Below are 16,444 nucleotides of genomic sequence, written 5' to 3' on the forward strand. Positions count from 1 at the left end.
CACGTAAAAATCTGCAGAGCTGAGCCTTCCTTGAGTCTGTGCTTGGAATGTAATTAGCATGTGAGTCACTAAATGAGAGCAAGTTGTTAATTACACAGGAAGAGACTAAGCTTTTTTTTTGTTTTACTGATGCAACTGGAGTCGTGAAACAACCTTACAAGGAAATGAAAAAGAGACGCAATGACACTAAAACACTCACAAACACACAAAATGCATCCCATCAAAAACAGATGACGATGTAAATGGAGGTTTTCTGACAGCTAGCAGCTGTCCACATGATTGATGTCCCTGTAAAATCCTAATATAACAATTGTAAACTTCAATGCACACTACAAACCCCTATCTGTTTATGTCATCAAGTCGTAAATTCATTGTTCTTTCACTATTACTTCTCTTCATCTTTGTATCTAATCACGTGTTGTTTGATCGTGTCATTTTTGATACAGAGCAGGGTCTAGTGCACATCTGTACTTTTCTATTTTGAAGGCGTAAAAATGTCTATTTAAATCTCACCCGTGCAATGTGTGTGAAGGTGATGAAATGTGCAGATTCTGTAATCATGCAGATTTTCTTATCTGCACAATCCTCCATTAAACACATCTGCATTTGCCATCGCTGACAGTCAAACCGTTCCTCCAGCATGTTTCATTTTTAGTGTCATACAAATGCAGAACAGAATTATAAATAATCAGGAAAAGGACAGTATTGTGGAGGGATATCAGAGATACTCTAAGAACTGATAATTTCAGAAAGGATCATCGTTTCTGTCACAGTCCAACCACTAGGGTCAGCTGGGTATAACAAAAATAACCAGTTGTCATTGGTGTAGGTTCAGCAATTTATGGCTCAGTGACAAATTTAACATAAACATGATCAACCAAAGGAAAACAGGGCTGGTAGATGTTGCTAAATCAAAGAACAAAATAAAACCAAACAAAGGCACAAAGGCTAACAGAGATTTTAAACTAGATGAACAAAAACAACACAACTAAACTCCTTAGCCAAACTTAAACACAGTAGCAACACCCACCACAAACCTCAGAAGCTAATACAAATGAGTGTCAAGAGCGCATAATTAACTAAATAAAACTGGTGCCACATTTCTTAACAGGGCACACCATGTGAAGACTCAAATCACAAGTAGCTCCTCAGCAATTTAACTGGCTGCTAACAGGAATTGTGGTCTTCACCAAGACTGATAGCTCCTCACCGAAACAGCAGACGCTAACAGAAGCTATAATCCAGGTAACCACCCCCCAGTGGCTACGGAACCTACAGAACACACACGAAACACACAAAAACAAGAGGCACCAGGGCAAACTGGTCATGTTAAATCCCAGCCGGCCTGACTGAAAGTTTGGTTGCAGATTCATACACAGGTGTGGTGATGGTTGGGATCTTGGGGGAGGAGGCGCTGTGGTGGTTGTGGTGGTGGTGGTGGTGGTGGTGGTGGGCCAATCTGACGGGTCAGGAGGGCAAATCTGGAACTCCAAGCTAATCACTCCTGATGACTGCCAGGTGAGATCTGGAGCTCAGTCTTCAGCCAGCTGTGATCAATACAGTCTCCACACGTCACCTCGACACGCAGAGGCTGTACTAAGTCCAATACCAACCACATGACTAGCAGAGGATGTAACAGCTCCCAGTATCACTTCCAAATAGAAATACAAGAGGATGCTGAGCGCCATGCTGTAGAGGTGATGAGGCAGACACTTCAAATCTTTGACAGGTTAATAAGTTTCTGTGCTGTCTCACATCTGTTTCAACAACAACCTGTGATGTAGAACAAAATGTTCACTGTGATCTCGACTCGGTGGCTCCCTGCTTTCATCACCTCAGTGAAAAACACAGCGACACTCTGCTGCTTTAACAGACAAAACTGCAAAGGAGCTGTTAATAAGCACAGTGTATAACTTATTATATAAAAAGGTTTTTATTATAAGATGTCAGATTGTCTGAAAAAAAATAGGGTAGTGCACATTTTTCCTCATTGCACTGCCTCAGGTCATACAAATGCAATTACAAAAGAACGTCGTCCCACATTGTGACATTTTGTACACATGATGGTCGCAGGGGAATAATGGAATCAGAGGCAGGAAGGTAGTTACAGCCGAATGAATGAACTCATGGAAAGTGCTGATAAAGAGATGAATTAGTGCCTGAGCCCGATTATCAGATTTAAGCAACTTACTGAAAGGGATGCAAGTGATGTATTTCTTATTTTCTTTGACACATCACGTGTCTTCCACTCATTTGATCCATATGAGAGAGTGAGGGTGATGAGTACTGGCTTGGACAATAACTTAACGCTGCCATGATAATGTTATCCTCCAGACAAAATCTGATTTGCCCTGTGAGGCTGCTAAAGCACTGCAAGTGTACAGCAGTGAGCTCGCTGTAAGCTGAAAAGCTTGCAAGTCATGTTAGAGCAGACACAATTAGCACTCTCTTCTACATTTTTAATACAACTTCATGAATTTAAATTAAAAAATGTTTGACAGTTCATCACATAAGGCTGCTAATTTGAAGATGAAGGTACAAACACTTCAACAAATTCGGCTGCGGTGTGATTCACTGAGGCAATGAAAACCATCTGCCGTGATCTTTTAATTCTAAACCTGTCATTAATTGTATATCAATACAAGTTGTTCAGTTTTGCCATTTTACTGGACACTATCCATATTTTAACAAATCAGTGAAACTGTAAAATCACAGTTAAACAAAGATTCACCATGTTTTTTTAATTCTTAATATACATATATTTTCTTTCAGACCAAAAGAAATATCTGTAAAACAAAAATATTTTATCTTGATTTAAATACAGTTTTAAAAGAAAGCATAATTTTGTGCTCAAATGTTGTAAAGAATGAATTACCGTTTGTAAAAATGCAGATATTTGATGTGGACATTATTTACCTTTACCATATCACTTTCTGTCGCTTCCAGCTGTGGTTAAGTTGCACCCTGGCTCCAAAAGCAGTCTGTCCAGGGACCGAACTTGAGGACAGAACTAACAGAGCCAAGGACGCTGCACACATAGGGAAAGTGTACACAAGTTTGAACAATGGGACAGAAACCGGCCTTCCGTCCAGACGGTTCCTCCTCATCACCACACTCTTCAATACCAACTCTGTCTTCTCTACAATCATGTGGCCCAAAACAAAGTACCACTCTCTCCTGGCATCTGCTGCCCGTCTCCCTCTCCTGTTTCCTCCTCATCACATGGGGATGGAAGTGGGGGAAGAGAGTGCATCATGGGGACGAATGCATTCATTCCGTTGAAAGTACGACTCACGCAGTGTGTGACCACCATGGTGGATATTGTACTGCTGACTCTGTCACATGCCACAGCACCGAGGAAGTCCAAATCCCAATCCACTGACAGAGAACTCCTGAGCACAGCAGGCTCCCAATGTAAGCAGATCAATGTAAGGCTTAAGAATCAAATCCCTTATAGAAGTAAGAATTGCACCGAGTACAAAAGCCAGCGACGGATAATCAGTAAAAATACAGTTCTGGCTACAGCTCAGGAGAAATGTATTCAAACTTTTCTAGCTTCTAAGGTGCACTAATGTGAAGAGATTTTCTTCTGTGTGTCCTACTGGAATGTCCTTGGCAGTTCAATCAAGCCTTACAAGCATCTCAAGCCCATACTTTGCCCTCAGGCAAGGGTTCTCAACTCAGAGGCTGGGAATTGGAAGAAACAAAATCCTACTCCATCAAATTGCATCTACTTCTTTGCGTTTTCTTATTAAACACATACTGCTGCTTCTCAATGGAACTGCTGACAGCTCTTAAAAATTAGAATGTGAACTATTCATAATGACAACTAAAGAAACAGACATTGCCATATATGTAGTCACACCTTAATAATACAGGGCATGAATTTCAACTGATGTGAAATTTCAATTAAACCGGCAACTGTTCCCATGAGACACTGATCTGAGACTCTTCTCAGTCTACTGCTGATTGCCAGACAGCTCAATGTTGAGGATGTAGTAATTCCCTCCTGCTTAGAGCTCATCAGGCCAATAGGTTGGCATTTATCCTCAGCAGTGCGGCCTTATCCGAGCTGCAAATCATCTATGACATCCCTCAGTATGTCCTCGAGTCTTTCATAAAACAGTCTGCACTTTGAAAATGTAGAAATACTGTGATATGTCTGGTGACAAGCACATGAAATCACTGGACCTTAAAGGGACAGAAGTGCCTCTATGAAGTACTAGATTGGCATTAGTGTGAAATACAAACTGATGGTCTATTTGATGTATTTTTCAAAGGTTCAAAACTCTAGATGCATCCATAACCACCACACATGGCAAAGATCACATGTATCACATCTTGGTCAGTTTGTAGGGGGCTGTAAATAAATAATCTATGAAACTGACCATGTTTAATGTCGACCATGCGAATGCAACAGCGTATTTTTTGCACGAGGAAAGGGTTAAAGCAAATTCATTCTTCTGACTTTTTGTTGTAAAAGATCAAAATCAAATCCCTGTAAAACCTCAAGGCCAGACACTGGCTCATGTCCTTTCATAGTTTAATACCACTGACAAAGTCGCAGCAGGGTGTTCCTTTCTTCTCTCAGTGAACTACATTGCACTCTAAGACTGAGAAATCCCTTCATGTTTTCTTTTCATTCCTGCAGACGTAAACCAATACTGCTGCAGGATCCAAATATATTTCTCACGGACAAGGAGCTTTGATCAAATTAAACAAGAACTTAGTGAATCCCAGTGTCTGCTCTAATACTGAAGAAAAGAGGAGGCAGGAGAAGGAGTCATCAGTAATGATTATCTACAGACGACAGACTGAAGACTGACAGAGAAAGAAAAATCTCAAGGAGACAGTTGGAGTTGTTGAATAGATGTAACAGCTACAGACTGAAATTAGTTGTGATTGAATCATTTCACCTATTACAGTAGAAAAACCATTTACACTTGTGAATGATGAACAAGAAGGCTGCATGGAGATCAACACTACTTGGCACACCACAGTGTCACGGTATAATCACAGCGCTACACTACATAGATGTGCGTGACCACATACACGTGCACACTGCACGTACGTACACGGACACAATCTGAAACAGACAAATGGGGGCTTTAATCACACAGCAGATCAAAAGCTCAGCAAGCACAATGCTCAGCAGAGGCTGGATCAGAGTGTTAACGCTGTGATTTTATGGTGGGGTGGGAGGCTGGAAGCACACGGGTCACAGAGAGGAGTCAGTGGAGTGTAGCAGCAGAGGCCAAGCAACCAGACATGCAGCCTGTCAAGTCCAGCAGTCACAGTCTCACCTGATGCCCACAAGCCCTAGAAGTGACTCATCACAGAGGAGAGAGAATGACTGGTGACTTTGCTCCACAAACCCTGCTGCTGCTGCTGCTGCTGCTGCTGCTGCTGCTGCTGCTGCTGCTGCTGCTGCTGCTTAGAGTTACATCCAAACTGGGGGATTTTTTGCACCTTGCCAAGCTGGATGGATTCATGCAAGTTGAATGTCCTTCTAAGTATGAACACCAGACAGTGGAGTGTGCCTTCATTAGAAATCTTCCCATCAGGCAAAAGTGTTTAGAGCAGCATTCCCTCCTGTCAGTAACATCAGATACTGTATATCTGCACATGATGGCCAGTATGCTGTGCTTCTCCTTCCTAGTTAGACTTGGCATCCGACCGAAAGCATAAAAATGTCCCTCAGGCTATGAAGCGTCGCCAAACATGAGGACCAGATGGCACCTGTAGCCACACTGGTAGGAACCAGCTGCAGATGCTTCACCAGTATGACTTTAAAATATGACAGAGTCCCAAAATGAAACCGTGAGAACCTGAAAAATTCAAACATGGCAGCAATCCAGCCAACCAAATGGCTCCCATCAGATACACTGCAATGACATTCTTATTCCTGAGTGCCATATGTGCAGTGAAAGTGGGAAAGTGATGAGTGCACAGTGTGTTTGGGCTATTTGAAGGAATGACATGAAAATGAGTATCACATTAGGAAGCAGTGGTTCACTGAGCTTCTAGTCTCTAGTGTCCAAGTTGGCTTTGACTCATCTACTGCACTTGATCCTGGTGGCCGGAGGGAGACACTGGGTCAGTTTTCTCTCTCTGAGCAAACGTGTTCAGTTGTGCATCAAATAATTCCTGCGGATTCGCAAATAAACCACAAGGAAGAGTTGCAAAAAGAGTGAGTGCAGTCCAAAGGAGGGCACTACATCTTAGTGGTAGGAGACACAGAGGACCAGCACGTTTGGAATGTCACCTCTTTACACCGAGGCTGAATAAAACAACCGAGCAACGCTGTCTTCACTTGACTTCCACTTTGCCTGTTCCCATTTCGTTAATTATAGGTGAAGGTTGACGCTGCGTCCATGCACAATTGTAATTCAACGAATTCCTGCGTTTAAATCCCCCCACAACACGTGTTAAACACAAGTTTAATGCATTACAAAGGGCAACACATGAAGCGAGCCTTACCAGAGAAGTAGCAGCGTCCTCCTCCAAACTCCAAATATCTCCACACAGATCTCGGCTTGCTGTCCTGCCTCTTCTCCCGCACTACGTCCGACCGCCTTCCCTCCCGGCTGCCCTAATGTCATGTGTCTCCCACCAAATTGTCCTCGTAATCTTTCCTCCAAAGTGGGATGTGGAGATCGTTCGGGTTCCGCCTACCGCACGCACTCGGATCGTTTGTGTGAAGCCAGAGCGCGCAGAGGACGCGAGAGCCCCCTGTTTGGCACGCACCTCTCTAATCGTCTGGAGATGGTGATCCAGCAGCTGATCGGTATCGATTAAAAGCTCATGCCCGCTGCTTTCACCATGTTGGAGACGTTTTTTAGTGTCGGTGTCAGGTTGTGTGTCACGGACGTGCGTGTCGTCGTGCCTGAGCGCGCATCACGAGACAAAAGGGATGATGAATGAGCGCAGGGAGACCACACGTACGGTGCGTTTTTATTTAAAACTGCCGGATTGGTGTCCCCTTTAATTGCTTCCAAAAATACCTCACAGCGACTATTGATTAAATAAAAAACGATCCAATCGCGGTGTCTCGTCTTGGCACGCAATCAACAACGTAAACAGCACCCAGGACCATGTGCCACCACCGCGGCTGCTTACGCACACAGGACGGCTACGCACGCTCCATTTCTAGGTCATCTGCGGTAGCGCGTTTTTGATGTCACACAGCTCCGGGGATCGTCTCTTTCCTCTGTCCTCCAGCTCATGTTCAGCCACTCACACCTGCAGGAAAATTAGAGCGAGCAGGTCCCTCTTCAGTGTGGGTGTTTGACTATTTATGAGGGTATTCTAGAGCCAGAAACACACATTATCCATAAAATCTGACTCATTTATAAACCTGCATTTTTAATTTTGTGCGTCATCAGTGCCATCTCGTGCTCTTAAGATGCAAACCACAGTTTCCTTTGAAGCTGCTTGACCTTGTGGAAAGCAGAGGACATTTAACCTCTGGCTCTGCATCTGCTCTGAGGTTGACCCAGTAGGGGGACGACTACCCAGAGAGGAGAGGGCCAGAGATGCTGAGAAAGTGGCCTTGTGCATCCCAGAGGTCACCGTAGGAGCTCAACAGATGTATGCTACAGTTCAAAAGAGTGAATCTCGAGTGTATGAAGGCATTTGGTTCAGCTCTAGAAAAGTGGTGGCTTCTAATCACAGATAACCAGTTAATATGCTAATTTAAGCACTGTCAGCTAATGAGGAGAGAGGAGTAGAGGGAGGGAGGCAAAGGACATCTGGCGACTGGTTCTAGAGGGACAGAATCAGCTGCATGGACTCTCCCATGGTTCTACTTTCAGTGTCACTTTGCCTCACCTGCCTGTCAGCTTAAAAAGTGATGCATGTGTTCCAGAGGACTTTCTGGCTGCCAAGAGCAATGCACAGTGAGGAGTAACCATAGAAACTGGGTGTAGCAAAGGTCTGTATCAGAAGTTAGATGACCAGTGGGCAGAAATACCAACTAAATAAACCCAGATGCACAGTACCATAGCAGTCAATGCATTTCATCTCACATATGACATTCATATTCCTACTGTAGCAGGCTGATTTGCAGTTAAGTAATTTAAATAAATGCATTGGAATGAAATCCAAAGTGTACACCAACGTGACTGCAGCCATGCAAGCAGCATTTAATCAAGTATAAAATTTACCATGGTAACCATGTTATTTTAGAGTAGCATGCAAACATTTCCTAATTAGCTCTAAACTCAAAATACATTTAAGGCGGATGGAATGTCATCAGTTTTATGTGTTTATAAAGCAAAGTACTGGACAGACAGATTCGCTGAAATACCGATTACAGTTTATCCTGTTTGTGCCACAAAGATCTGCATAAAATTTCACTGCAATTCATCTTGTCAAATTCTACAATTTCATTTAGCTGATGCTTTTATCCAAAGCAACATCTGAGAGTAGATACAGCACAAGCAAGGATCTAGTCAGGAGAAAACAACCTGGATAAGAACCATAAAACAAGTCCAAATGTGATAACAGGACTGTGGTGCCTACAGGCAGTGCAGGCACAATAGGATATTTTTTTTGCAGTCTGTCCAGTGCAAAGGTGTTCAGTGAAGAGCTGGGTTTTTAGTCTTTTCTCAAAGACTGAAAGGGACTCAAGGAGACCGAACAGAGTTTGGTAACTCATTCTACCACCAGTGAACCACAGAAGAGAAGAGTCTAGCTATCGACTGGCCCTGTTGTGGTGGTTGTATCAGGCACCTTTTGTTGGCCGAGCGTAGTGAGTGGGAGGGAGTGTAGACCTGAATGAGAGAGTTCAGGTAGGAGGGAGCTGTTTTCATTGTAGTTTTGAATTTAAGTGTTAGAGTTTTGAATGTTTTGCATGCAGCAACTGGAAGCCAGTGAAGCGATGTGAACAGTGGGGCGATGTGCTGTTTTTGGCTGGTTGAAAATCAGACGTGCTGCTGCATTCTGGATCATCTGAAGAGGTTTGACCGTGCATGCAGTAAGGAGTTGCAGTAGTCGATGCGTGATATTATGAGAGCTTGTACCAGGAGTTGTGCTGCATGTTTAGACAGGAAGGGTCTGATCTTCCCGATGTTGTACTGGGTGAATCGACACGACTGAGCAACAGAGGCCATATGAGCCTTGAAGGTTAGTTGGTCATCAATCATGACACCCAAGTGTCTGGCAGACTTTGTGAGTGTGAGTTGGGTTGAATTAAGCTGGATGTTGATTTCTTGTTGCATAGTGGGACTGACAGGGATGACAATGAGGTCAGTCTTGGAGAGGTTGATTTGAAGGTGGCGTTTTTACCTCCATGCCAAGATATCTGAAAGCCATGATGCGATCTGGGCAGAGACCATGTGGTTGTCCAAGGGGAATGACAGGAAGAGCTGGGTATCATCAGCATAGCAATGGTAAGAGAAACCATGGAAGTGGATTATTACACCAAGTGAGGTTGTGTATATTGAGAAGAGGAGGAGACCAAATACTGACCCTGGAGGAACCTCTGTGGATAGGCATTACACTTCTCCCCTCCAACATACTCTGACCTCTCAGGAGTTACTTCAGAGTGTCTTCCTGAGAGGTAAGACGTAAGAGGTAAGAAATTATTTTTAGTTTGCATCAGATAAACTGACAGACCAACATGCTGCTTGAATCACTTAAGGTATTCCTTATTTTGTGCATAAGAGGAAAAAAACTGCCCTTTAGGCTACGAGTGTCTGAGCATTGTTCCATCATTTCAAGCTGATCTTGTGGTCAAAAGTCTTCCATCATATAATAGCATACTCTTATCATTTTCCTTTAAATGCACAAAAAAATCACACCTCCTTAACCTCTACTGAAAAACACGAGTTAAATAAAAATAATTTCTGTCTGACCAACAGTCTGTACTCTTGGCTCAACACTAGCAGACATCATGTGATTTAAGTGTTTTCACAATTAATTGGCAGGACAACATCAATCAAGTATGATGCACATGTTGATCAGTCAAATTCTTTTTCCTTATGAAATTAGCATCATAGTACCTAATACAGATCAGTACAAATTACACTGACCAAGAATGTGTAGGCTAATTCTACCTGTAAGTTTGTTATTTCTGATTTAAAAGCACATGCAGGCAACCTTTGCATTATTCCTCCTTCCATCTTCAAGGCATCACACTGAACTGAAGTTGATTTTGATCTAAAAGATGAACATTTAGGCTTCAGAATGATTAAAAATGTTTCCTGTCTCTTCAAGATGTCCTGAAAATTCTGCTGTTGTTTTGACTTTAACATGATCGTTTCAAAAAGAAAGAATGATTTAAAAAATTTTCCTTATTTGCTGATGATTTCACTGTCAAAAGCTGCATAAATATCGCTAAGCCATCTTTGTACAAACAATAAAGCATTACATTCAGCATTCAACCTAATACATCACATCAACAAAGCAGTGCAGCCTTCTGAACAACTTTCAATGGATTTCTGAAAACAATGGCCGTCTGTGACTTCTGGGAGGTCAGAAAATATGTGTAACACTTCAACAGCTTATACCTTTGGAATAAATGCATAAGTGGATTTCGACTTTTCAAAGGCAGAACTAGAAAAAGAAAAGCATGTTAAGACTCTGACATCTGAGGTCTTTTCCGAGGAGCTTGATTTGTGGTCTCCTCCCGTCCTCGGCCGCCCATCAGCCCCAACCGTGGACATAATTAGGAGAAAAGGGAAGAAAAGATCTCATCACAGACCACTAAACCCATTCAGTTTATTTTGCTGAGCCCTGCTGGAAGATGCTGCAATCAAAGTCAATTAAGGTCAATCTACTGGCACATTCATCATTTGGGTAAGAGACCAGTCACAGCGTGATTATCCCTGCTGTACGTCCCACTCATGGATGAGCAATAAATACCCGCACTCTGGAAAATATGTGGTTATGAAATTACCTGAAAGCTCCAATGAGATAGTTCATTATGTGGGACTATGGTGAAGGTTTCATTAATCCATTGTGAACCAAGTGTGATGGTGATTCACGTATGCAACAGTTAACACTAACAACAGCAGACGTGGCGCTTTGGGGGCTACAGGCATGAGTCGGTTTGTAGGTGTTAAAGAAAAGTGCATGTGTGTGCAGCTGATCAGGTTTATTTACATGAATTAAAATATGACCCACATCAAAAATGACAACAGATGTTTAGCTGGAATTTGGAAATAATTATCAGCACCACATCGACACAGTTAAATCCAGAAATACAGATTTTAAAAAGCTAACTAAGAATGAGTCATGCATGATTTTGATTTCTAACAGAAGAATGTGTTTGTGTCAAGGTAACTTTTTACCTGCCAGTGATGACTAAAATGAACATTAAAATGGACAGGAGAATGTTTAAGCTTCACGACTTACCCCTGAAAATGTAAGAATATTTTAAAAATTAATTGTTTTGACTTTAAATAATGATAATTCCCCAATACTTTGACAAAACACATCCAAATTAAGGGACAAGCTTTTTCCCAGCTATATAACACTGTCTACATCAACAGGTGGAGTTGGCTTGGTTGTCTTGGAGAGGGATCTGTTGATATTTGAGCTCAGGAGCTCAGTTTTCATTCACTCGTAGCACTTTTAGGTCACTTTAAGTTAAGCTTATTCTTGATTTTGGAACCACATTATGAATAACTTGGAAGATTCTACTGGAGCGTTCAAGCATTTTGTCATTCATATTCTATATTTTATACGATAGAAGATATTTTTGAACTTTTAGCAACAGGCGATGAGGTGCATCAGCTGCAAACAAATGCAGCACATTCCCAGCAACCGTAAATGTGACATAACGACACAGTGAGTTAGAATAACCAAAGAGTTTCAGAAGCATTTATCGAGAGGAGACATCTGTCATACCAGAGGACTGCTGTTTGTTATTCTCTCCAGACTTCAATCATCCCAGAAAGTTTTTACAGAAGAACTTCACAAAGTGCCCCCTCTCCTACACACATAAACACATACTTGAGCCACCTGCCCATCTTCCTCTTTGACCATCAAAGAGTTTGTGACACTCATGCACATATGGCTCTGCAGGACAGAGAGATGTCTTGAGCATTATTCCTCTCTGCAGGAGGAATTCCCTGAAGGAGCAGCCTGGATGTTCCAGGAGGGTGTCGAAACTCTGAGGCCCAAACAGGGAAGAAGGTCAGTGTGTGAAAGAGTGCAGGCAGCAAAGACAAGGGGAAAAAAAATATTCCTGGATAAAAAATTTAAAGATGCTTCTCTGATGTTAGTTTGCTTGCAGTTGCAAATTACAAATGTGCTAAAACATTTGCATTTCAGAATCAAAGTGATTTCTGGTGTCTGTAAGATGATGCTTTTGTTTAGTGCTCTTGATTGTTATAATGAAGTTCGTTTATAAAAAAATGATAATGTGAGATATTTCTGCATGGAGTTTGCACGTTCTCTTTGGGCATGTGTGAGTTTTCTCCAAGTACTCTGGCTTCCTCCCACAGTCCAAAAACATGCTGAAGTTAACTGATAATTCTAAATTGCCCATAGGTGTGAATGTGAGTGTGATTGTTTAGATATATATGTAGCCCTGTGATAGACTGGTGACCTGTCCCCTGCCTTCGCCCAAAGCCAGCTGGGATAGACTCCAGCCCCTCCGTGACCCTATTGAGGATTAAGCGGTTTTTATATGATGGATGGATGATAATAATACAGAATATGTGTGCATTTAGTTGGCTTGCAGCAGGTCTCTATGGAAGGAAATGTCACCACTTTGGTTCAGACTGATTCAATCCAGGCACACTTGGTGACCCTCTGGCTTTTTTAAAAAGATAATTACATTTATTTATTTTTAGCACAACCAGGTCAAACTACTTAAACCAACATTTGGTTCATGACCTACAGAATTGTTCCAATTCCAGTAAAGATGTACTTTGTGTATGGAACTAATCAGCAAAGTTTAGCATCGTGATGGACTAATATACAGCATACTATCAGCCATAACATTAGAACCACCACAATAACATGCACATCCACCTCCTCCCACCCAAGCAGTTCTTACCTATTGGGGCATGGAGCTCTTGGGGCGTCCTGTGCTGTCTGGTACCAGGACATTGGTAATGGAGATTGGACAGATGCTTTGGGCTCTTTGTCGTGGCCCTCAGATCTCTTCTAAGCAGTTTTTGCAGTGTGACAGGATGTGTTATCCTGCTGGGAGAGTGCTGTTGCCAAGGGGGCATGTGCTCTGCAGCACTGTTTAGGTGAGTGGTATGTGTCAAAGGAGCACCCATACAAACGCTGGCAGAACACTGCATTAAAACAAGATAATCAATGTTTTATACGGGGGTTTGAATACTGCTATTGATCAGTGTAAGATGGTAAACACATTGTCTGCATCTTAATATTTTTAAGGACTGAGTTTATTTGACAACTTGAGAGTCAGTTATACCTAACACGTTTTTACTATCTGATTATAACCGTCTAACTCCATGTTTATGTCATCACATCTGCTTTTCACTCAAGACAGAAAACTGCATTCTCCAAACTGGATTGCACACAACGAAAGGCTTCACTAAAACCATCACATTACAGAGATTCTCACAGTCTGTCACCTTCTCTTTAAGTTCATCAAATTTTTACAGACCATTCATCAAATGTCTTCCCTTTGCCAGCTGCTTGGTTTGGCCTTGGGGAATCACTCCAAATAACCAGAACCCAGAAAATGAAAGGCTCAAGTGACAAAGTTAGTCCCAAAAAATGTTGCTAGAGGGATGAACTTGGTGTGACTGGACACCCAATTTTACTGCGTCATTAAACTCCTCTATCTGCACAAGACATGATATACAGAAATATAACATTTAAACAAAGAGAAATATTCAATACAAATTTCATGGGAACAGCAACACTTTCATTGAGAGAATATATAATTAAAGAAAGCACAGAGACTGTTTATGTAAAATACTTCTAAGTACTGGTACATTTAGCAGCATTTACAGGTAAATATACCAGTATTATTTGATTTCTCCTCACACCAGAAGAAACTGGGCAAGTACAACTAAAACAAAAAGAAAAAATATAATTAGATATGTGTTGTGTTGGTTAATCACACATTCAGGCTCAGCCTGATAGCTCCAAGCAGATGGTATCAGAAAGTTTGTCTTAAGGGCCCAATGGGAGAAATATTCAAAACATTCATGGAGTAACAAATAAATATAAAACAGAAATACCTCATTTTATGAACGCTAAGATGCAATAATACATCTAAACTCTTTCTAAATGAATGTGCAGATGCTAAGTTCCTCTGATATTGAATTCAGTTTGGCTCTGTTTGGACAGCTGGCCTGGACTTTTAAACCACTTGCCTGCATGAGACGAGGAGTGTATTAGCAGTGTGGGTTCTCCTGTTTGAAAGTTGCTCTGAGTATAGCCTTAGATGTATTTCCTTTTTGATCCCTGAGGAAAAGAACACAAACAATTCAGATGTAGACAAACATGACATTGTACAGTATGTCCTTAGGATCAGTGCAGCTTTCCAACAATCCACCTGACAACATGGCGCACAGAGTTTCCCTGTTTTCACTGATAACAGCGACTTAATTCACAGCATCTGTCCGTGCAGAATCCCAGTTGGCACAGTTTGAAATATAAGTTAGTCGTGCAAAACTAAAAAGCTCAGTCATGTCATCACGGCAAATGTGTAGAGTCTTAAGAAGTATTAAAGCCTGAGCAGAGACAGCAAGTGACAACCAGTATTCAGTTCTCCATGGTTACATTATTCATTTAGTGCAGCACATGGATGCCAAATCAACAACTTAACTTAGATTCTACTCTGAAATAATGCCAGTAAATAGCTATGGTTTGTAACTCTGAATACCCTTCTGCAGATGCAAGAGTACAAGGTGCAGTTTGTTCCTCTGGACCTGAAGCACAATAAAATGTGTCATTTTCAGTGGCGCGTAGGACAGTTTATCAGTTATCTGCAGAAATAAAACAACCACTCAGAGCTCAGCAAGAAGACACAGCACAGATGTCAGTTCCTCATTTCTCTGGCTGAAAAAATTCCAGCAACATGCCAAATAAAATGCTAATATTGATGTTAATTGATCCCAGAATAATTTAAACGATGTTTAGTGATGATTCTTGATCACATTCAGTTGATTATTTTTATGGACATTTGAATGGGCATTAGAAAAATAATTGTGTTTGTGTGGACCTGCAGTACTTAGGTTTTGAGGATTTACATTAAAATTCTCTTAATGTAAATCATTGAATTTAAGTTATCTACTTTAAGATTAGACTATGGTCTGATTTACGTTAAAGTTATGATTTTGCGTGTCATCATTAAGGATGAGGGTAAGCCACCAGGAAATAAATGCAGATCAGTGTAATGTATTCTGAAGTGATGGAAACACTGGACTCAGAGTGTGTGTGTGTGTGTGAGTGTGTGTCAGTGTGCACGCATCTCTGCCAGCTCACATTACTGTTACCTTTCAATCCAGACATGTCTCTGGTGCAGCAAAGCCACTACAGCTTTCTAATACAACAAAACTGCGAAAACAGAAATTAAACAGTTTAGCAATACTTTAAAAATGCATTTGCTTCAATTCCCAGTAAACTGGATTCTCAACTGTGCTCTATAAGCTTTACTTATTAATATTACCTACCATCTACGACTTGTTGATGCCGTCTAATATATTCCCACTAAGAGCGAATGTATTGACACAAAAGCCACAAAAACATTTGATTTTATTGTGGGATATTTTTTAGAGCCTGCAGTTGGCAGTGAAGGAATGAGATGAAATATTATGTGGGTTTTTGTGACAGCACAACTGAGTATCAACGAGAGAAAGCTATTCTGTCACTCTGCAGCCTGCTATAAAGGTAAAATGTAAAAGGAACGTCAATGTTACTCGGTTCTGAGGTAAAAGCTATTATCTGGGTCATCTGACCTGCTCCAAAATGGCACAGAACAACGGGCCTAAAGCAAAGACACAAAGACTACTCCACCTAAAATTTAGAGCTCTGCATCCAGAACTGACATTATCTAGAAATGTGCATAAGCTTCAGGAACCTCAGACATCTCTGAACATCTGGCTGGTTCTACAAAATAAACACCGTGTATGATTGGAACCCTATCCATACTCCCATTCTCTATAGTTCTGTGACATGTTGTATATAAATGTCAGTCTCATCCTCTCACGATTTTATTGAGCACAAATGCGGCCACTGACTGCGTTATGCAAAACGGCTTAGTCAGCTGACACAGATTCTGGTAAGCTGAGCCGGAGCCACGCTGAAAACTGAGTAGGCATTCACAAACGTCCCTGTGAGACAGTGAGCACAGTTCATTCTGTGCTGCAGTATTAATCAACAAGGAGATCAAAGCTGTCGTTCTGCTACTACAGGGTTAGTTAATCTGCACTGTTTGGCTGGCAGTCAACAGGAGACCTGGGGAAGATTTGGCTTCCATCTTCTCCACACCACATGGTACGACACA

General features: G+C 41.6%; 1 protein-coding gene across 2 annotated transcripts in view; it reads right to left on the reverse strand.

The window, feature by feature from the left end:
• The window catches only part of LOC111581921 (sodium-coupled neutral amino acid transporter 3-like), a 47,645-nt gene extending 40,547 nt beyond the window's left edge, over positions 1-7,098 (reverse strand). The window contains exon 1 of one of the 2 annotated variants that reach the window (XM_023290326.3): positions 6,481-7,098. The gene's annotated coding sequence lies outside the window, so the exon portion shown is untranslated. The remainder of the gene's footprint in view (positions 1-6,480) is intronic. The other variant, XM_023290334.3, reaches the window with a different exon arrangement.
• Between the last annotated feature and the right edge of the window lie 9,346 nt (positions 7,099-16,444).

The sequence above is a fragment of the Amphiprion ocellaris genome, chromosome 5 (genome assembly GCF_022539595.1).
Source record: "Amphiprion ocellaris isolate individual 3 ecotype Okinawa chromosome 5, ASM2253959v1, whole genome shotgun sequence".
In the NCBI taxonomy this organism is placed as follows: domain Eukaryota; kingdom Metazoa; phylum Chordata; class Actinopteri; family Pomacentridae; genus Amphiprion; species Amphiprion ocellaris.